Raw genomic sequence first — 24,315 nt, forward strand, 5'->3', positions numbered from 1 at the left:
GGTCTATTGCTGCTGGCTGCTGAAGGGTCTATTTATGGGAGATCTATTGTTTATAGGGGTGTATTAGTTGTGGGTGTCTATTGATGCTAGGGGACCTATTGTTGTTGGGGGGTTCTATAGTGGCTGAAGGGGTCTATTGTTGCTGGGGATATTTTTTTGTGGGTGTGTATTGTTGATAGGGGATCTATTGTTGCTGTAGGGGTCTATTTCGCTGTAGGGGTCTATTGTTGCTGGAGGATATTTTGTTGTTGGTGTCTATTGTTGCTAGGGGATCTATTGTTGATGAGGGGGCTTATGTGCTGGGGGTTGGGTGGTTTATAGTGGCTGAAGGGGTCTATTGCTGCTGGCTGCTGAAGGGTCTATTGATGGGAGACCTATTGTTTTTGGGGGTGTTTTTGTTGTGGGTGTCTATTGATGCTAGGGGACCTATTGTTGTTGGGGGGTTCTATAGTGGCTAAAGGGATCTATTGTTGATGGGGGTTCTTATGTGGCTGGGGGAAGGGTGGTTTATTGTGGCTGGAGGGGTCTATTGCTGTTGGCTGCTGAAGGGTCTATTGATGGGAGACCTATTGTTTTTTGGGGTGTATTTGTTGTGGGTGTCTATTGATGCTAGGGGACCTATTGTTGTTGGGGGGTTCTATAGTAACTGAAGGGGTATATGTTGCTGGGGATATTTTGTTGTGGGTGTGTATTGTTGATAGGGGATCTATTGTTGCTGGGTAGTCTATTGTAGCTGGGGCTGCTAGTGGGTCTATTGATGAGAAATCTATTGTTGCTGGGGTATATTTTGTTGTGAGTGTGTATTGTTGCTAGTGGATCTATTGTTGCTGGGGGATTGTTTTGTTGTGGGTGTCTATTGTTGCTAGGGGATCTATTGCGTCTGGGGAGTGTATTGTGGCAGGGGAGGATGGTTTATTGTGGCTGGATGGGTCTATTGCTGCTGGCTGTTGGAGGATCTATTGATGGGAGACCTATTGATTTTGGGGGTGTATTTGTTGTTGGTGTCTATTGATGCTAGGGGACCTATTGTTGTTGGGTGGTTCTATAGTGGCTGAAGGGGTCTATTGTTGCTGGGGATATTTTGTTGTGGGTGTGTATTGTTGATAGTGGATCTATTGTTGCTGGGGTCTATTTTCACTGTAGGGGTCTATTGTTGCTGGAGGAAATTTTGTTGTTGGTGTCTATTGTTGCTAGGGGATCTATTGTTGATGGGGCGTCTTATGTGGCTGGGGGGAGGGTGGTTTATTGTGGCCGGAGGGGTCTATTGCTGCTGGCTGCTGTAGGTTCTATTGATGGGAGATCTATTGTTTCTGGGGGTGTATTTGTTGTGGGTTTCTATTGATGCTAGGGGATCTATTGTGGCTGGGGAAATCTATTGTGGCTGGGGGGGTCTATTGTTGCTGGTGGGGTATTTTGTTAAGGGGATCTATTGTTTCTACTGGCTGCAGGGAATCTATTTTACTTCTTTTCTTGCTAACATTAACAAATTCCATACAAACTACTTAGCACCAGAAAATGAAACTTGGTTCTCTAAAAGGGGCGGTACACAGAGGTGGGCGGGGGTGGAACTAAGACGGTGCTCAGAGGTGGGTAAGGGGGCGGAGACAAGATATGATGCAGAATGGGGGAGTGGCATATGTCTGCACCTATTCTCTGCCTTGAAGCATTCCAATGATACATTACTGAGCAGGGGCGGACTGACAACTCATGGGGCCCCCAGGCAATAGGGGATCATGGGGCCCCTGTGTCCTTGCCCAAACTCAAAAAAGCCTATGAAAAAGGTACCAGGGGCATCTCATGGGGCCCCCTACTGACCCCCGGGCCCTCGGGCTCTGCCCGAGTTTCCAAATGGTCAGTCCGCCCCTGTTACTGACCATGCTGCACTTAATATGAAACAATATTTCTGATGGTCGGTCTACTTCATACGCGGAGTATTGCTGCGTTTTCTGGATTGGGGGGGAGGGGGGGTTTCCATACCTATTTGTTTTTCTCATGAACTCACCCAACGGCTGCAGAAAATATCAATATCTGCAGATCCGCGGCCTTTTAACTTCATGAAATTCTCTGCAACTTCATATTTGGATTATGGGAAGATACAAATCTAATCTGTCCTGAACTTCCCGCGATGCTCTGACCCGGCAGGTCATGTTTCTCTTACGCCTTCTGCAATCCGAAGGAGCAAATGAAAAATTGCTGAGGCGATGCGAGCGCGTATTGTGCCGGCCTGGCGGTGAAGCCACTACAGACGCTCACCCCGGTGCACTCGGTAACGGGATTAGGGGGCCGCGTTATTTAATAATGAAGAGTCCGGATCAGGAGATGCTTTCAGCTAAGGCTGGAAAATGATGAAAATGCATTTTTTTTCCTCCTGTAGCCGCGGTCATGAACTGGATTCATGTCTTTTGTTATGCGGCGTGTCACCGTTTTATACCGCTTCCGAATCCAGCCAGGAAAATTGGATTCTATTTATTTATAATATTTATTTTATTCATTTAGAAAGGGCAAACTGTTTCTTTTGGCTTTTTATTGAGTGCATAAAGCCGTTCGCATTGGTCGGAGGAGGAGCATTTCCCCAAACACAGGGAACAGAGGTCTTTAAACTGTGGCCCATGGGCCAGATGTGGCCCCTTGATAGCCTTTATCTGGCCCTCAGGCAACTATTCCTCCCACTGATACCAACACCAATGATGGGGCACTATTCCTCCCACTGACACCAACACCAATGATGGGGCACTATTCCTCCCACTGACACCAATGATGGGGTACTATTCCTCCCACTGACACCAATGATGGGGCACTATTCCTCCCACTGACACCAATGATGGGGCACTATTCCTCCCACTGATACCAATGATGGGGCACTATTCCTCCCACTGATACCAATGATGAGGCACTATTCCTCCCACTGACACCAATGATGGGGCACTATTCCTCCCACTGACACCAATGATGGGGCACTATTCCTCCCACTGACACCAATGATGGGGCGCTATTCCTCCCACTGACACCAATGATGGGGTACTATTCCTCCCACTGATACCAATGATGGGGCGCTATTCCTCCCACTGACACCAATGATGGGGCACTATTACTCCCACTGACACCAATGATGGGGCACTATTCCTCCCACTGACACCAATGATGGGGCACTATTCCTCCCACTGACACCAATGATGGGGCACTATTCCTCCCACTGACACCAATGATGGGGCATTATTCCTCCATGATCTCCATGTATAATACATGAGGGGGAGGGGGTATTATCTCCATTTATAATATATAAGGGGGGTGCGTATTACATAAGGGGGGATATGATCTCCATGTATAATACATAAGGGGGGGTATGATCTCCATGTATAATACATAAGGGGGGGATATGATCTCTATGTATAATACATAAGGGGGATATGATCTCCATGTATAATACATAAGGGGGATATGATCTCCATGTATAATACATAAGGGGGGGATATGATCTCCATGTATAATACATAAGGGGGGGATATGATCTCCATGTATAATACATAAGGGGGGATATGATCTCCATGTATAATACATAAGGGGGGTATGATCTCCATGTATAATACATAAGGGGGGATATGATCTCCATGTATAATACATAAGGGGGGATATGATCTCCATGTATAATACATAAGGGGGGATATGATCTCCATGTATAATACATAAGGGGGGATATGATCTCCATGTATAATACATAAGGGGGGGATATGATCTCCATGTATAATACATAAGGGGGGGATATGATCTCTATGTATAATACATAAGGGGGGATATGATCTCCATGTATAATACATAAGGGGGGATATGATCTCGATGTATAATACATAAGGGGGATATGATCTACATGTATAATACATAAGGGGGGATATGATCTCCATGTATAATACATAAGGGGGATATGATCTCCATGTATAATACATAAGGGAGATATGATCTCCATGTATAATACATAAAGGGGGATGTGATCTCCATGTATAATACATAAGGGGGGATATGATCTCCATGTATAATACATAAGGGGGATATGATCTCCATGTATAATACATAAGGGGGGATATGATCTCCATATATAATACATAAGGGGGATATGATCTCCATGTATAATACATAAGGGGGGATATGATCTCCATATATAATACATAAGGGGGATATGATCTCCATGTATAATACATAAGGGGGGATATGATCTCTATGTATAATACATAAGGGGGGATATGATCTCCATGTATAATACATAAGGGGGGGATATGATCTCCATGTATAATACATAAGAGAGGGATATGATCTCTATGTATAATACATAAGGGGGGATATGATCTCCATGTATAATACATAAGGGGGGATATGATCACCATGTATAATACATAATGGGGGATATGATCTCCATGTATAATACATAAGGGGGGGATATGATCTCCATGTATAATACATAAGGGGTGATATGATCTCCATGTATAATACATAAGGGGGGATATGATCTCCATGTATAATACATAAGGGGGGGGATATGATCTCCATGCATAATACATAAGGGGGATATGATCTCCATGTATAATACATAAGGGGGGATATGATCACCATGTATAATACATAAGGGGGGATATGATCACCATGTATAATACATAAGGGGGGATATGATCTCCATGTATAATACATAATGGGGATATGATCTCCATGTATAATACATAAGGGGGGATATGATCACCATGTATAATACATAAGGGGGGATATGATCACCATGTATAATACATAAGGGGGATAAGATCCCCATCTGTAATACATAAGGGGGGATATGATCTCCATGTATAATACATAAGGGGGGGATATGATCACCATGTATAATACATAAGGGGGGATATGATCTCCATGTATAATACATAAGGGGGATATGATCACCATGTATAATACATAAGGGGGGATATGATCTCCATGCATAATACATAGGGGGATATGATCTCCATGTATAATACATAAGGGGGGGTATGATCTCCATGTATAATACATAAGGGGGGATATGATCTCCATGTATAAAACATAAGGGGGATATGATCACCATGTATAATACATAAGGGGGTATGATCTCCATGTATAATACATAAGGGGGGATATGATCTCCATGTATAATACATAAGGGGGGATATGATCACCATGTATAATACATAAGGGGGGATATGATCTCCATGTATAATACATAAGGGGGGATATGATCACCATGTATAATACATAAGGGGGATATGATCACCATGTATAGTACATAAGGGGGGATATGATCTCCATCTGTAATACATAAGGGGGATATGATCTCCATGTATAATACATAAGGGGGGGGTATGATCTCCAGGTATAATACATAAGGGGGATATGATCTCCATGTATAATACATAAGGGGGGATATGATCACCATGTATAATACATAAGGGGGGTATGATCTCCATGTATAATACATAAGGGGGATATGATCTCCATGTATAATACATAAGGGGGGATATGATCTCCATGTATAATACATAAGGGGGGATATGATCACCATGTATAATACATAAGGGGGATATGATCTCCATGTATAATACATAAGGGGGATATGATCTCCATGTATAATACATAAGGGGGATATGATCACCATGTATAATACATAAGGAGGGGTATGATCTCCATGTATAATACATAAGGGGGGATATGATCTCCATGTATAATACATAAGGGGGGATATGATCACCATGTATAATACATAAGGGGGGATATGATCACCATGTATAATACATAAGGGGGGATATGATCTCCATCTGTAATACATAAGGGGGATATGATCTCCATGTATAATACATAAGGGGGGGTATGATCTCCATGTATAATACATAAGGGGGGATATGATCTCCATCTGTAATACATAAGGGGGATATGATCTCCATGTATAATACATAAGGGGGATATGATCTCCATGTATAATACATAAGGGGGATATGATCACCATGTATAATACATAAGGGGGGGTATGATCTCCAGGTATAATACATAAGGGGGATATGATCTCCATGTATGATACATAAGGGGGATATGATCTCCATGTATGATACATAAGGGGGATATGATCACCATGTATAATACATAAGGGGTGGATATGATCTCCATGTGTAATACATAAGGGGGGATATGATCTCCATGTATAATACATAAGGGGGGATATGATCACCATGTATAATACATAAGGGGGGATGTGATCTCCATGTATAATACATAAGGGGGGGTATGATCTCCAGGTATAATACATAAGGGGGATATGATCTCCATGTATGATACATAAGGGGGATATGATCTCCATGTATGATACATAAGGGGGATATGATCACCATGTATAATACATAAGGGGGGGTATGATCTCCAGGTATAATACATAAGGGGGATATGATCTCCATGTATAATACATAAGGGGGATATGATCTCCATGTATAATACATAGGGGGATATGATCTCCATGTATAATACATAAGGGGGTGTATGATCACCATGTATAATACATAAGGGGGATATGATCTCCATGTATAATACATAAGGGGGATATGATCACCATGTATAATACATAAGGGGGGGATATGATCACCATGTATAATACATAAGGGGGGATATGATCTCCATGTATAATACATAAGGGGGATATGATCACCATGTATAATACATAAGGGGGATATGATCACCATGTATAATACATAAGGGGGGATATGATCTCCATGTATAATACATAAGGGGGTGTATGATCACCATGTATAATACATAAGGGGGATATGATCACCATGTATAATACATAAGGGGTGGATATGATCTCCATGTGTAATACATAAGGGGGGATATGATCTCCATGTATAATACATAAGGGGGGATATGATCACCATGTATAATACATAAGGGGGATATGATCACCATGTATAATACATAAGGGGTGATATGATCTCCATGTATAATACATAAGGGGGATATGATCTCCATGTATAATACATAAGGGGGGATATGATCACCATGTATAATACATAAGGGGGGATATGATCACCATGTATAATACATAAGGGGGATATGATCTCCATGTATAATACATAAGGGGGGATATGATCTCCATGTATAATACATAAGGGGGATATGATCTCCATGTATAATACATAATGGGGATATGATCTCCATGTATAATACATAAGGGGGGATATGATCACCATGTATAATACATAAGGGGGGATATGATCACCATGTATAATACATAAGGGGGGATATGATCTCCATCTGTAATACATAAGGGGGATATGATCTCCATGTATAATACATAAGGGGGGATATGATCTCCATGTATAATACATAAGGGGGATATGATCTCCATGTATAATACATAAGGGGGGGTATGATCTCCATGTATAATACATAAGGGGGGATATGATCTCCATCTGTAATACATAAGGGGGATATGATCTCCATGTATAATACATAAGGGGGATATGATCTCCATGTATAATACATAAGGGGGATATGATCACCATGTATAATACATAAGGGGGGGTATGATCTCCAGGTATAATACATAAGGGGGATATGATCTCCATGTATGATACATAAGGGGGATATGATCTCCATGTATAATACATAAGGGGTGGATATGATCTCCATGTGTAATACATAAGGGGGGATATGATCTCCATGTATAATACATAAGGGGGGATATGATCACCATGTATAATACATAAGGGGGGATGTGATCTCCATGTATAATACATAAGGGGGGGTATGATCTCCAGGTATAATACATAAGGGGGATATGATCTCCATGTATGATACATAAGGGGGATATGATCTCCATGTATGATACATAAGGGGGATATGATCACCATGTATAATACATAAGGGGGGGTATGATCTCCAGGTATAATACATAAGGGGGATATGATCACCATGTATAATACATAAGGGGGATATGATCTCCATGTATAATACATAAGGGGGATATGATCTCCATGTATAATACATAGGGGGATATGATCTCCATGTATAATACATAAGGGGGTGTATGATCACCATGTATAATACATAAGGGGGATATGATCTCCATGTATAATACATAAGGGGGATATGATCACCATGTATAATACATAAGGGGGGGATATGATCACCATGTATAATACATAAGGGGGGTATGATCTCCATGTATAATACATAAGGGGGATATGATCACCATGTATAATACATAAGGGGGGATATGATCTCCATGTATAATACATAAGGGGGTGTATGATCACCATGTATAATACATAAGGGGGATATGATCTCCATGTATAATACATAAGGGGGGATATGATCTCCATGTATAATACATAAGGGGGATATGATCACCATGTATAATACATAAGGGGTGGATATGATCTCCATGTGTAATACATAAGGGGGGATATGATCTCCATGTATAATACATAAGGGGGGATATGATCACCATGTATAATACATAAGGGGGGATGTGATCTCCATGTATAATACATAAGGGGGGTATGATCTCCAGGTATAATACATAAGGGGGATATGATCACCATGTATAATACATAAGGGGTGATATGATCTCCATGTATAATACATAAGGGGGATATGATCTCCATGTATAATACATAAGGGGGATATGATCTCCATGTATAATACATGAGGGGGATATGATCACCATGTATAATACATAAGGGGGGGTATGATCTCCAGGTATAATACATAAGGGGGATATGATCTCCATGTATGATACATAAGGGGGATATGATCTCCATGTATGATACATAAGGGGGATATGATCACCATGTATAATACATAAGGGGGGGTATGATCTCCAGGTATAATACATAAGGGGGATATGATCTCCATGTATAATACATAAGGGGGATATGATCTCCATGTATAATACATAGGGGGATATGATCTCCATGTATAATACATAAGGGGGTGTATGATCACCATGTATAATACATAAGGGGGATATGATCTCCATGTATAATACATAAGGGGGATATGATCACCATGTATAATACATAAGGGGGGGATATGATCACCATTTATAATACATAAGGGGGGTATGATCTCCATGTATAATACATAAGGGGGATATGATCACCATGTATAATACATAAGGGGGGATATGATCTCCATGTATAATACATAAGGGGGGGATATGATCTCCATGTATAATACATAAGGGGGGATATGATCTCCATGTATAATACATAAGGGGGGGATATGATCTCCATGTATAATACATAAGGGGGGATATGATCTCCATGTATAATACATAAGGGGGGGATATGATCTCCATGTATAATACATAAGGGGGATATGATCACCATGTATAATACATAAGGGGGGATATGATCTCCATGTATAATACATAAGGGGGGATATGATCTCCAGGGATAATACATAAGGGGGATATGATCACCATGTATAATACATAAGGGGGGGTATGATCTCCATGTATAATACATAAGGGGGGATATGATCACCATGTATAATACATGAGGGGGGATATGATCACCATGTATAATACATAAGGGGGGTATGATCTCCAGGTATAATACATAAGGGGGATATGATCTCCAGGTATAATACATAAGGGGGATATGATCTCCATGTATAATACATAAGGGGGATATGATCTCCATGTATAATACATAAGGGGGGATATGATCTACATGTATAATACATAAGGGGGGATATGATCTACATGTATAATACATAAGGGGGGATATGACCTCCATGTATAATACATAAGGGGGGGATATGATCTCCATGTATAATACATAAGGGGGGATATGATCACCATGTATAATACATAAGGGGGGTTATGATCTCCAGGTATAATACATAAGGGGGATATGATCTCCATGTATAATACATAAGGGGGGATATGATCTCCATGTATAATACATAAGGGGGGATATGATCTCCATGTATAATACATAAGGGGGGATATGATCTCCATGTATAATACATAAGGGGGGATATGATCTCCATGTATAATACATAAGGGGGGATATGATCTACATGTATAATACATAAGGGGGGATATGATCTACATGTATAATACATAAGGGGGGATATGACCTCCATGTATAATACATAAGGGGGGGATATGATCTCCATGTATAATACATAAGGGGGGATATGATCACCATGTATAATACATAAGGGGGGTTATGATCTCCAGGTATAATACATAAGGGGGATATGATCTCCATGTATAATACATAAGGGGGGATATGATCTCCATGTATAATACATAAGGGGGGATATGATCTCCATGTATAATACATAAGGGGGGATATGATCTCCATGTATAATACATAAGGGAGGATATGATCTCCATGTATAATACATAAGGGAGATATGATCTCCATGTATAATACATAAGGGGGATATGATCACCATGTATAATACATAAGGGGGGTATGATCTCCAGGTATAATACATAAGGGGGATATGATCTCTATGTATAATACATAAGGGGGGATATGATCTCTATGTATAATACATAAGGGGTGATATGATCACCATGTATAATACATAAGGGGGGATATGATCTCCATGTATAATACATAAGGGGGGATATGATCTCCATGTATAATACATAAGGGGGGATATGATCTCCATGTATAATACATAAGGGGGGATATGATCTCCATGTATAATACATAAGGGGGGATATGATCACCATGTATAATACATAAGGGGGATATGATCTCCATGTATAATACATAAGGGTGATATGATCTCCATGTATAATACATAAGGGGGGATATGATCTCCATGTATAATACATAAGGGGGGATATGATCTCCATGTATAATACATAAGGGGGGTATGATCTCCATGTATAATACATAAGGGGGGATATGATCTCCATGTATAATACATAAGGGGGGATATGATCTCCATGTATAATACATAAGGGGGGATATGATCACCATGTATAATACATAAGGGGGATATGATCACCATGTATAATACATAAGGGGGATATTATCTCCATGTATAATACATAAGGGGGATATGATCTCCATGTATAATACATAAGGGGGGATATGATCTCCATGTATAATACATAAGGGGGGATATGATCTCCATGTATAATACATAAGGGGGATATGATCTCCATGTATAATACATAAGGGGGGGATATGATCTCCATGTATAATACATGAGGGGGGGATATGATCTCCATGTATAATACATCAGTGGTTCATATAGTGAACTTGGTGTAGAGTTATTCACCCTGAGGTCATCATAGAGGACGCGTGCGCATTTTTGACGCTTTCTTGGTACGTTTTTTAAACTGTCCAGTTCATTTTTTCCCCTCTCTTTTTCTTTAATTTAAATAGGGACATATGCATTCCGGTGCGTTTTTAATGCATTTTACCGTGTTCCAGTGCAATTCTGTGCAGGAAAAAATACAACCTGTTTTTCTTTTTTTATTGTGTACTCGGAACGCACTGGAACTGTGAGCACCGATGTGAACTCAGGGGTGGACTGACAACTCATGGGGCCCCCGGGCAATAGGGGATCATGGGGCCCCTGTGTCCTTACCCAAACTCAAAAAAGCCTATGAAAAAAGTACCAGGGGCATCTCATGGGGCCCCCTACTGACCCCGGGCCCTCGGGCAGTGCCCGAGTTTCGAAATGGTCAGTCCACCACCTGACTATGACATTGACCACCATATCACCTACTTTCTGTGCACTTATGGATGCAGAAAAAGAAAAGCAACTGAAGTGCATGGAGTGTGAACTGGCCCTTAAAAAAGACAAACTGCAGATCACATCAAATTAGTGAGCTTATGACATTTTTGCTTTATTAAGCTTCAAGGCAGAGTAATTAAATCCATTGTGCATCCTGGTAATGACAGGTTCTCTTTATTGAAATAAATCCAATACGCAGTTTTGAAATCAGTCCAAGTGCAGCATGGCGCCGCCGTCATCGCTTCATTAAGACGATCTGAGCGCTGTTTACAAAGCCCGCGGGACCGCCATAGCTCCTTGTGAGACCATCGCGCTCATATTAAGTAGAATTTTCATCTCCATCTCCTATTTGTAGCTCCCCGGTGTCCCCATCCGCTTATTTGTCTGCAACCAAGGTATTTAATGACATCTTTATTTTTTGCTTCACGCTATTACATGCAAACAAACATCCACATGTATCTTGCGTGGAGCTCCCTCAAGACCCAGTGTTTATTTGTGAAGCCTCAATGTGTGAATCCCGAGGGGGCGGCAACAGCAGAATCCCCAACCTGCAGCTGCGATCAACGGCTTACTAAATTATTTCACCAACCGGTACAGGAGGTATGGCTCGGGTATGGCTGTATCTGAGGCCATAACCAGTCTCTGGACCTTCAAAAAAAATTGCTATTTATACTTTGATCAATATTAGTCCTTCTGATCACCTTTGACAATGCTTAATAAACCTTTGTTTCATGAATTCGCCTGTAAAATCACCTTTAGGAATTCTCCTGTAAGGTGGAACATTAATTTACCATTGTCTCCTCCCGAGTGGACATCCCTCCATCTTCAATTAACCTGACCTCTCCCCCACTCTTCCATGATGACACTTACCTTCTATATCTGTTTCTGGTACATTGGATGCTTTGAACATCCACATGACCACAATCTCATGACTCCAGTCTATAGAGCCGTACCCAACCATGCTCCTCACATCTCAGGCCAAAATTGGGTTCTAGGTTCTTCAATAAATTGCTGTATATTGTTTGATTGACAATGGTCCTACTGTTCACCTTTGACAATGTTTACTAAACCTTTGTTTTATGAATTTGTCTGAAAATTCACCTTTAGGAATTCTCCTGTAAGGTGGAACATTAACTTACCAGCCAAAGACGGGCATTGTCTCCTCCCGAGTAAACATCCCTCCATCTTCAATTAACCTGACCTCTCCCCCACTCTTCATTGATGACATTTACCTTCTATATCTGTTTCTGGTACATTGGATGCTTTGAACATCCACATGACCACAATCTCATGACTCCAGTCTATAGAGCCGTAGCCAACCATGCTCCTCAGATCTCAGGCCAAAATTGGGTTCTAGGTTCTTCAATAAATTGCTGTATATTGTTTGATTGACAATGGTCCTACTGTTCACCTTTGACAATGTTTAATAAACCTTTGTTTCATGAATTTGCTTGTAAATTCACCTTTAGGAATTCTCCTGTAAGGTGGAACATTAATTTACCATTGTCTCCTCCCGAGTGGACATCCCTCCATCTTCAATTACCGGACCTCTCCCCCACTCTTCCCTGATGACACTTACCTTCTGTATCTGTTTCTGGTACATTGGATGCTTTGAATACCCACGTGACCACAATCGCATGACTCCTTTCATTCCAGTCTATAGAGCCATACCCAACCATGCTCCTCGCATCTCAGGCCACAGTTGGGTTCTAGGTTCTTCAATAAATTGCTGTATATTGTTTGATTGACAATGGTCCTACTGTTCACCTTTGACAATGTTTAATAAACCTTTGTTTTATGAATTTGTCTGCAAATTCACCTTTAGGAATTCTCCTGTAAGGTGGAACATTAATTTACCACCCGAAGATGGGCATTGTCTCCTCCCGAGTGGACATCCCTCCATCTTCAATTACCTGACCTCTCCCCCACTCTTCCGTGATGACACTTATTTTCTATATCTGTTTCTGGTACATTGGATGCTTTGAACATCCACATGACCACAATCTCATGACTCCTTTTACTCCAGTCTATAGAGTCGTACCCAACCATGCTCCTCACATCTCAGGCCACAATTGGGTTCTAGGTTCTTCAATAAATTTCTGTATATTGATTGATTGACAATGGTCCTACTGTTCACCTTTGACAATGTTTACTAAACCTTTGTTTTATGAATTTGTCTGCAAATTCACCTTTAGGAATTCTCCTGTAAGGTGGAACATTAATTTACCACCCGAAGATGGGCATTGTCTCCTCCCGAGTGGACATCCCTCCATCTTCAATTAACCTGACCTCTCCCCCACTCTTACATGATGACACTTACCTTCTATATCTGTTTCTGGTACATTGGATGCTTTGAACATCCACATGACCACAATCTCATGACTCCAGTCTATAGAGCCGTAGCCAACCATGCTCCTCAGATCTCAGGCCAAAATTGGGTTCTAGGTTCTTCAATAAATTGCTGTATATTGTTTGATTGACAATGGTCCTACTGTTCACCTTTGACAACGTTTAATAAACCTTTGTTTCATGAATTCGCTTGTAAATTCACCTTTAGGAATTCTCCTGTAAGGTGGAACATTAATTTACCATTGTCTCCTCCCGAGTGGACATCCCTCCATCTTCAATTACCGGACCTCTCCCCCACTCTTCCATGATGACACTTACTTTCTATATCTGTTTCTGGTACATTGGATGCTTTGAACATCCACATGACCACAATCTCATGACTCCTTTCATTCCAGTCTATAGAGCCATACCCAACCATGCTCCTCACATCTCAGGCCACAGTTGGGTTCTAGGTTCTTCAATAAATTGCTGTATATTGTTTGATTGACAATGGTCCTACTGTTCACCTTTGACAATGTTTAATAAACCTTTGCTTTATGAATTTGCCTGTAAATTCACCTTTAGGAATTCTCCTGTAAGGTGGAACATTAACTTACCAGCCGAAGACGGGCATTGTCTCCTCCCGAGTAAACATCCCTCCATCTTCAATTAACCTGACCTCTCCCCCACTCTTCATTGATGACATTTACCTTCTATATCTGTTTCTGGTACATTGGATGCTTTGAACATCCACATGACCACAATCTCATGACTCCAGTCTATAGAGCCATACCCAACCATGCTCCTCAGATCTCAGGCCACGATTGGGTTCTAGGTTCTTCAATAAATTGCTGTATATTGTTTGATTGACAATGGTCCTACTGTTCACATTTGACAATGTTTAATAAACCTTTGTTTCATGATTTCGCATGTAAATTCACCTTTAGGAATTCTTCTGTAAGGTGGAACATTAATTTACCATTGTCTCCTCCCGAGTGGACATCCCTCCATCTTCAATTACCTGACCTCTCCCCCACTCTTTTCCTTGATGACACTTACCTTCTATATCTGTTTCTGGTACATTGGATGCTTTGAATACCCACATGACCACAATCTCATGACTCCTTTCATTCCAGTCTATAGAGCCATACCCAACCATGCTCCTCACATCTCAGGCCACAATTGGGTTCTAGGTTCTTCAATAAATTGCTGTATATTGTTTGATTGACAATGGTCCTACTGTTCACCTTTGACAATGTTTACTAAACCTTTGTTTTATGAATTTGTCTGAAAATTCACCTTTAGGAATTCTCCTGTAAGGTGGAACATTAATTTACCACCCGAAGATGGGCATTGTCTCCTCCCGAGTGGACATCCCTCCATCTTCAATTACCTGACCTCTCCCCCACTCTTCCGTGATGACACTTACCTTCTATATCTGTTTCTGGTACATTGGATGCTTTGAATACCCACATGACCACAATCTCATGACTCCTTTCATTCCAGTCTATAGAGCCATACCCAACCATGCTCCTCACATCTCAGGCCACAATTGGGTTCTAGGTTCTTCAATAAATTGCTGTATATTGTTTGATTGACAATGGTCCTACTGTTCACCTTTGACAATGTTTACTAAACCTTTGTTTTATGAATTTGTCTGAAAATTCACCTTTAGGAATTCTCCTGTAAGGTGGAACATTAATTTACCACCCGAAGATGGGCATTGTCTCCTCCCGAGTGGACATCCCTCCATCTTCAATTACCTGACCTCTCCCCCACTCTTCCGTGATGACACTTACCTTCTATATCTGTTTCTGGTACATTGGATGCTTTGAATACCCACATGACCACAATCTCATGACTCCTTTCATTCCAGTCTATAGAGCCATACCCAACCATGCTCCTCACATCTCAGGCCACAATTGGGTTCTAGGTTCTTCAATAAATTGCTGTATATTGTTTGATTGACAATGGTCCTACTGTTCACCTTTGACAATGTTTACTAAACCTTTGTTTTATGAATTTGTCTGCAAATTCACCTTTAGGAATTCTCCTGTAAGGTGGAACATTAATTTACCACCCGAAGACGGGCATTGTCTCCTCCCGAGTGGACATCCCTCCATCTTCAATTAACCTGACCTCTCCCCCAGTCTTCCTGGATGACACTACTCTTCGCTTTCTATTGGGTGTTTGAACATCCAAATGGCCACAGTCTCATGTCTCCTTTCTTCAGTGCAGGGATGGCAGGGACATCACATAATTTGCAAAGCGGGTGTACAGACCCAAGAACTCAGCACAGGGATGGTGGGAACCACTTGTAATGCACACAAGAGGTGTACAGACCCGGGAACTCAGCACAGGGATGTTGGGAACCCATCATAATGGCAACAGCAGCTATACAGACTCAGAAACTCAGCACGGGGATGGTGGGAACCCCTCATAATGATCACAGCAGGTGTACAGACCTGGGAACTCAGCACAGGGATGGTGAGAACTCCTCATAATGATCACAGCAGGTGTACAGACCCGGGAACTCAGCACAAAGATGGTGAGATCCCATCATAATAGGCACAGCAGGTGTGCAGACCTGAGAACCCAGCACAGGGATGATGGGAACCCCTCATAATGGGCACAGCAGGTGTACATACCTGGGAACTTAGCACAGGGATGGTGGGAACTTTTCATAATGGGCACAGCAGGTGTACAGACCCGGGAACTTAGCACAGGGATGGTGGGAACCCCTCATAATGGGCACAGCAGGTGTACAGACCCGGGAACTTAGCACAGGGATGGTGGGAATCCATCATAATGGCCACAGCAGACCTGAGAACCCAGCACAAGGGTGGTGAGAACACCTCATAATGGGCACAGCAGGTGTACAGACCCAGGAGCTCAGCACAGGGATGGTCGGAACCCATCATAATGGCCACAGCAGACCTGAGAACCCAGCACAAGGATGGTGGGAGCCCCTCATAATGGCCACAGCAGGTGTACAGACCCGGGAGCTCAACACAGGGATGGTGGGAGCCCCTCATAATGGGCACAGCAGGTGCACAGACCCAGGAGCTCAGCACAGGGATGGTGGGAATCCTTCATAATGGGCACAGCAGGTGTACAGACCCGGGAACTCAGCACAGGGATGGTGGTAACTCCTCATAATGGGCACAGCAGGTGTACGGACCCGGGAACTCAGCACAAGAATGGTGAGAACACCTCATAATGGGCACAGCAGGTGTACAGACCCAGGAGCTCAGCACAGGGATGGTCGGAACCCATCATAATGGCCACAGCAGACCTGAGAACCCAGCACAAGGATGGTGGGAGCCCCTCATAATGGCCACAGCAGGTGTACAGACCCAGGAGCTCAGCACAGGGATGGTGAGAATCCTTCATAATGGGCACAGCAGGTGTACAGACCCGGGAACTCAGCAGAGGGATGGTGGGGACCACTCATAATGGCCACAGCAGGTGTACAGACCCAGTTACTTGGCACAGAAATCTAACTTGTAAAGTCCCTGAGAGATACAAAAGACTGTTGGGGGGAGGGGTTAACTTTCCAGCACTGAAATATGACTTTTGGATGGACACGACCCTTTAAGTCCTGACACATGCCGGGTCCCCATCATCCTTTTGTACATACGACACATTGATAAATACTCCTCAGCACCACTTACTATAAACGCATTTCTTTCTCTCAGCAGGCGCATCCTTTCGGACGCTCTACTATAAAGTGGTAATTTTTATCAGAGCCAGAATTAAATTTCCTCCCAGTCAGTTCAAGGTCAGGTCACCCTCCTCTGAACACCAACTGCCGTTCATAATGAATAAATTGATTTCTCTGGAAACTTGTTATAACAAAAATAGTAAATTGCATTTAAAAAAAAAAATGAAATATATGTCATTTGCAGGACCTTCAAAACGTTTGGCGCAGGCGTGTGCGCGGCCCGTACGAGGTACGCGGATCCGAAGTCGCGCCTGGGAAAAAAAAAAAAGTCTTAATTTTCACTCATGGTTCAGCTCTTCAGAAAAAAAAAAGGGAAAAAAAAAGCAGCTTTTAAATCAATACGGGGTCCAATAAATCAGACTTTCCGCAAGCGGCGAAGAATCTCTAAGGTCAAATCCGTTCTTTTTCCGGCGCGGACGTGATTGTGACTGTCAGGCGGACGGCAATGTAATTTCCTATAGGTTACCTTCTGTATATTGAAGAGACGCCATGGAATGTGTTGACCTATCGGCTTCCTTATTAAAGGGGTACCAACGATTATTTCAAGAACTTGTCTGTAATTAAACGAGGAACTCAAGGAAGGAAGATATACCGAGTCTAATTATTCAGAACGTGGCTGGCCGACCCAACAACCCAAAATATTGAACATGACGTGCCAGGAACTAAGACGGACTTTAACCCCTCGCCTACCGAGCGCTTCTACCCCCTTCCTGCCTACCGGGCACTTCTACCCCCTTCCTGCCTACCGAGCGCTTCTACCCCCTTCCTGCCTACCGGGCACTTCTACCCCCTTCCTGCCTACAGGGCACTTATACCCCCTTCCTGCCTACAGGACACTTCTACCCCCTTCCTGCCTACAGGGCACTTCTACCCCCTTCCGGCCTACTGGGCACTTCTACCCCCTTCCTGCCTACAGGGCACTTCTACCCCCTTCTCCCTACAGGGCACTTCTACCCCCTTCCTGCCTACCGGATACTTCTACTCCCTTCCTGCCTACCGGGCGCTTCTACCCCCTTCCTGCCTACAGGGCACTTATACCCCCTTCCTGCCTACCGGGCGCTTCTACCCCCTTCCTGCCTACAGGGCACTTCTACCCCCTTCCTGCCTACCGGAGCTCTTCTACCCTCTTCCTGTCTACAGGACACTTCTACCCCCTTCCCGCCTACCGGGCACTTCTACCCCCTTCCTGCCTACAGGGCACTTCTACCCCCTTCCTGCCTACAGGGCGCTTCTACCCCCTTCCCGCCTACCGGGCACTTCTACCCCCTTCCTGCCTACAGGGCACTTCTACCCCCTTCCTGCCTACAGGACACTTCTTCTCCCTTCCTGCCTACAGGGCACTTCTACCCCCTTCCTGCCTACCGGGCGCTTCTACCCCCTTCCTGCCTACCGGGCACTTCTACCCCCTTCCTGCCTACAGGGCGCTTCTACCCCCTTCCTGCCTACCAGGCGCTTCTACCCCCTTCCTGCCTACAGGGCGCTTCTACCCTCTTCCTGCCTACAGGGCACTTCTACCCCCTTCCTGCCTACAGGGCACTTCTACCCCCTTCCTGCCTAGAGGGCTCTTCTACCCCCTTCCTGCCTACCGGGCACTTCTACCCCCTTCCTGCCTACAGGGCGCTTCTACCCCCTTCCTGCCTACAGGGCTCTTCTACCCCCTTCCTGCCTACCGGGCGCTTCTACCCCCTTACTGCCTATCGGGCGCTTCTACCCCCTTCCTGCCTACAGGGCGCTTCTACCCCCTTCCTGCCTACCGGGCGCTTCTACCCCCTTCCTGCCTACAGGGCACTTCTACCCCCTTCCTGCCTACTGGGCACTTCTACCCCCTTCCTGCCTACAGGGCACTTCTACCCCCTTCCTGCCTACCGGGCACTTCTACCCCCTTCCTGCCTACAGGGCGCTTCTACCCCCCTCCTGCCTACTGGGCACTTCTACCCCCTTCCTGCCTACCGGGCACTTCTACCCCCTTCCTGCCTACAGGGCACTTCTACCCCCTTCCTGCCTACAGGACACTTCTACCCACTTCCTGCCTACAGGACACTTCTACCCACTGCCTGCCTACAGGACACTTCTACCCACTTCCTGCCTACAGGGAACTTCTACCCCCTTCATGCCTACAGGGCACTTCTACCCCCTTCCTGCCTACAGGGCACTTCTACCCCCTTTCTGTCTACAGGGCACTTCTACCCCCTTTCTGTCTACAGGGCACTTCTACTCCCTTCCTGCCCAGGCCAGTTTCCAGCTTTCAGCGCTGTCACACTTTGAATGACAATTGCGCGGTCATGCAACACAGAGATTTATTTTAGTGGTATTTAATCACCTTGGGGTTTTTTATTTTTTGCTAAACAAACCAAAAACACCTGGAAATTCTGAAAAAAAAAGTTTTTTCTTAGTTTTTGTTATAAAATTTTGTAAATAAGTGATTTTTCTGCTTCACTGATGTGCGCTAATGAGGCTGCACTGATGGCACTGATAGGCTGCACTGATGGCACTGATAGGTGGCACTGATGAGGAGGCACTGGTAGGTGGCACTGATTGGCATTGACGGGCATCACTGATGGGCACTGAAAGGTAGCACTCATATATGGCACTGATAGGCCGCACTGATAGGCGACACTGATAGGTGACCTATTGACCTGGCCTGCATTAGAGCGCCTCAGCTCTGGAGGAAGGAGCACAGGATGACAGCAGCATTGTCAGTCTAGGGGGAAGGGAGTGTTAGATGGACCGTACTAGTAGATCTAGACATACTAAAAAACTGAAGCCAAGCTCCAGCTCATGCTTTTTAACCACTTCCTGACCTCTCTATAGCCGAAAGACAGTGACAGCGAGGCCGTCTAGTTCTGGGAGGGCGTCCCTGAACCCCGATCCCTTCGCGCCCCCGTGGCATTCATTGGCTCACTCTGTGATCAGCTGTGTCCACATAGAGCTTTCTTTCCGTGGTATTTGTTCACCTGTGCATTTTTCATTTTTTGCATTATAAACCAAAAAAATCCAACGATTTTGCAAAATAAACAATATTTTTGCTATAAAACGTATCCAGTCAAAATTTTCTTAAAAAACTAGTAATGGCGGTGATCAGCGACTTATTGCAGGACTGCGGTGGGCATTCTGACACTGGGGGGGGGGGGAACTGACTAACTGCCACTGACATCACCAGTGACATCCCAGTGACATCCCCAGTGACATCCCAGTGACATCCCCAGTGACATCCCAGTGACATCCCAGTGACATCCCCAGTGACATCCCAGTGACATCCCCAGTGACATCCCAGTGACATCCCCAGTGACATCCCCAGTGACATCCCAGTGACATCCCAGTGACAACCCCAGTGACATCCCAGTGACATCCCAGTGACAACCCCATTGACATCCCAGTGACATCCCCAGTGACATCCCAGTGACAACCCCAGTGACATCCCAGTGACATCCCAGTGACAACCCCAGTGACATCCCAGTGACATTCCAGTGACAACCCTATTGACATCCCAGTGACATCCCAGTGACATCCCCAGTGACATCCCAGTGACATCCCCAGTGACATCCCCAGTGACATCCCAGTGACATCTCCAGTGACATCCCCAGTGACATCCCCAGTGACATCCCAGTGACATCCCCAGTGACATCCCCAGTGACATCCCAGTGACATCCCAGTGACATCCCCAGTGACATCCCAGTGACATCCCCAGTGACACTAAGTCCTCACGCACACGGGACGTTTTGGTAACGCTGGTAACGTTAGCTGTGTAAACGTGAGTTTTTCAGCTTTTTTTTAGCGTTTTTGCATTAGTGTTTAGCAGCGTTTTGCCACAAATATCGGCATTTTCCTAAGTGTGCGTTTTTTTAGTTTTTTTTTTTTTTAAATGGGTTTTTTTGGTCAAAAACATCCAAAAAACGCTGGTGTGCGACGTTTTACCGCATTTTGTTGCATTTTTCAGCGGTAGAGCATTATTACAGCTTAAAAACTCCTCTAGAAGACCACTAGTCCTGGGATTTTTTTTCCAGCCAAAAAAACGTTGATTCCAGTCTGTGTGTGTATGGACACCGAGGATAACATGCTGGGGGATTTACTGGCTGTAGAAAAAAAAAACGTCAAAAGCCAAAACCAGCCGCTGTAAAAACGTCCCGGGTGCATGAGGACTAAAAGGGAGGGGCGAGTGATTGAAAAAGGTAATAACTGCGGGTCGATGAGTTGAAGGAGAATGTAAAGGTTCGCTTGAGAATGTATCGGTAGAGGAGGACGGTTTTCCCCGAATAGATGACATCAGATTGGTGAATAATGGATTCTGATTGGCTGTTGCAGTCTCCGTGTTACTTCTATTTTTGTTTTTTTATTAAATTGGCCTCGTATTTATTTCCTACACAGCGTTTCTCGTGTTTTTGCGTCTGCAGAGCACGTACAATTAATATTGTAAAATCGTTAAGCAGGCTGTAGCTGCTGATATCGATCGATCCGTTACTGACTCTTTTGCATAATTAAATCCTGACTTGTAGCGAGCTTCGTGAACTGCTCAGATCCAGGACTGGATTTCCTAGAATGTCAGTAGTATGCAGGGGCGGACTGACCATTTGGAAACTCGGGCACTGCCCGAGGGCCCGTGTCAGTAGGGGGCCCCATGAGATGCCCCTGGTACCTTTTTCATAGGCTTTTTTGAGTTTGGGCAAGGACACAGGGGCTCCATGATCCCCTATTGAGGGCCCGGGGCCAGTAGGGGGCCCCATGAGATGAACCCTGGTACCTTTTTCATAGGCTTTTTTGAGTTTGGGCAAGGACACAGGAGCCCCATGATCCCCTATTGCCCGGGGGCCCCATGAGTTGTCAGTCCGCCCCTGGTAGTATGTTCAGAGTCCACCGTCCAGGCACAAATAAAATCGCTGCAGGCTGCCAACACCAACAGGACACAAAAGTCAGCCCTGTGCAAATCAAAATCTTTAGTATCTGAACAGTAATGTATTTTGCCCTAGGCAACACAAAAATTGGCTCCCCCCTCCCTACAGAGAGACCCTGACACCGGCCAACACCTCCCACCCCCACGAAAAGAACCTGACATTGACCAACAAAACCCCACCCGAGAGAGCCTTCCACTAACACCGCCCCCCATACACTGGCAACCCCCCACCCCACCCCGGCAAGAGAGAAGACACTCACCTTCACAGCTCCGGACATCCCCGGGAACAAGAGTCAGGCTCTTCATACACCATCAAGCAGCTCCTCTCAGATCCCACCTGGTCCCCATGCTGCGTGTGTCCTTTCTTCCATCCCTTCTTACAGGGAGCGGTGCTACCCCCCAGAAAAATACTGCTGCCCCCCTGAAAAAATGCCGCCCTACGCAAATGTCTTGTTTGCCTTGTGGTAAATACGCCCCTGTATCCGAACCAAAGTCTTTTGTTTTCTCCCGAAATGTAAACTTCTCTCCTTAACCACCTCCCGTCCGACCCTTGTATATAAACAACGGACGGTGGCAGTGCAGGGGCGGGTGGCCGTTTATAAACGGCCTTCCCCGCACCCTGCATGTGCGCGCTCCTTGGGTGCATGCAGCACTGTGACCCGTCGTCGGACGGGGCCTCTGTACGAGTTCCCGATCATGTGATCATTGATTGGCCAATCAGTGATCGCATGCAGAGTAGTAAGCAAGATGTCACTTCTGACATCATTGCTTACTACGTGTGAAATCTGTGAATGATCACAGAGGTCACATGGTACAGGGCTATTCACAACAGCCTTGTACCATGTGACAAGGTGTGACCAATCACAGCTCACACAGTAGTTCTCAATGGCTGCAAGAATGCAGTCAGAGAGAAAGAGAAATGATTGCTTTTACAGCCTTTATGGGTGTAAAAGCAATCAGTGTAAAAAAAAATAAAAAATCTTCACCCCCCACAAGTAGTACAGTGTCACCATGGTGACACTGTACTGCTAGGGTGACAGTATGTAAAAAAAAAAAAAATGTGAAAAAAATGTTTAAAAATTATAATTTTTGATTATAAACTAATTTGGCTTATTATTTTTTTTACTAAAAAGATAACGGAATAAATTTTGCCCAAGATTTATGATGAAATATTATTTATTTGCAAAATTTTATAAAAAAACAAACTTTTTTTTCAAAATTTTTGGACATTTTCATTTACATAGCAAAAAAAATTAAAATCCCAGCGGTGAATAAATTCCACCAAAATAAAGCTTTATCTGTCTAAAAAAAATGCTAAAAAATTCATATGGGTGCAGTGTTGCATGACCGTGCAATTGTCATTCAAAGTGTGATAGCGCTGAAAGCTGAAAAATTGGCCTGGGCAGGAAGGGGGTGAAAGTGTCCGGACTGGAAGGGGGGGAAAGTGTCCCGACTGGAAGGGGGGGAAAGTGTCCGGACTGGAAGGGGGGGAAAGTGTCCGGACTGGAAGGGGGTGAAAGTGTCCGGACTGGAAGGGGGGGAAAGTGTCCGGACAGGAAGGGGGGGGGAGTGTCCGGACTGGAAGGGGGTGAAAGTGTCTGGACTGGAAGGGGGTGAAAGT

The sequence above is a fragment of the Staurois parvus genome, unplaced genomic scaffold, assembly GCF_062004578.1.
Source record: "Staurois parvus isolate SC_StPar_1 unplaced genomic scaffold, SC_StPar_1.0 ptg000378l, whole genome shotgun sequence".
Taxonomy (NCBI): domain Eukaryota; kingdom Metazoa; phylum Chordata; class Amphibia; order Anura; family Ranidae; genus Staurois; species Staurois parvus.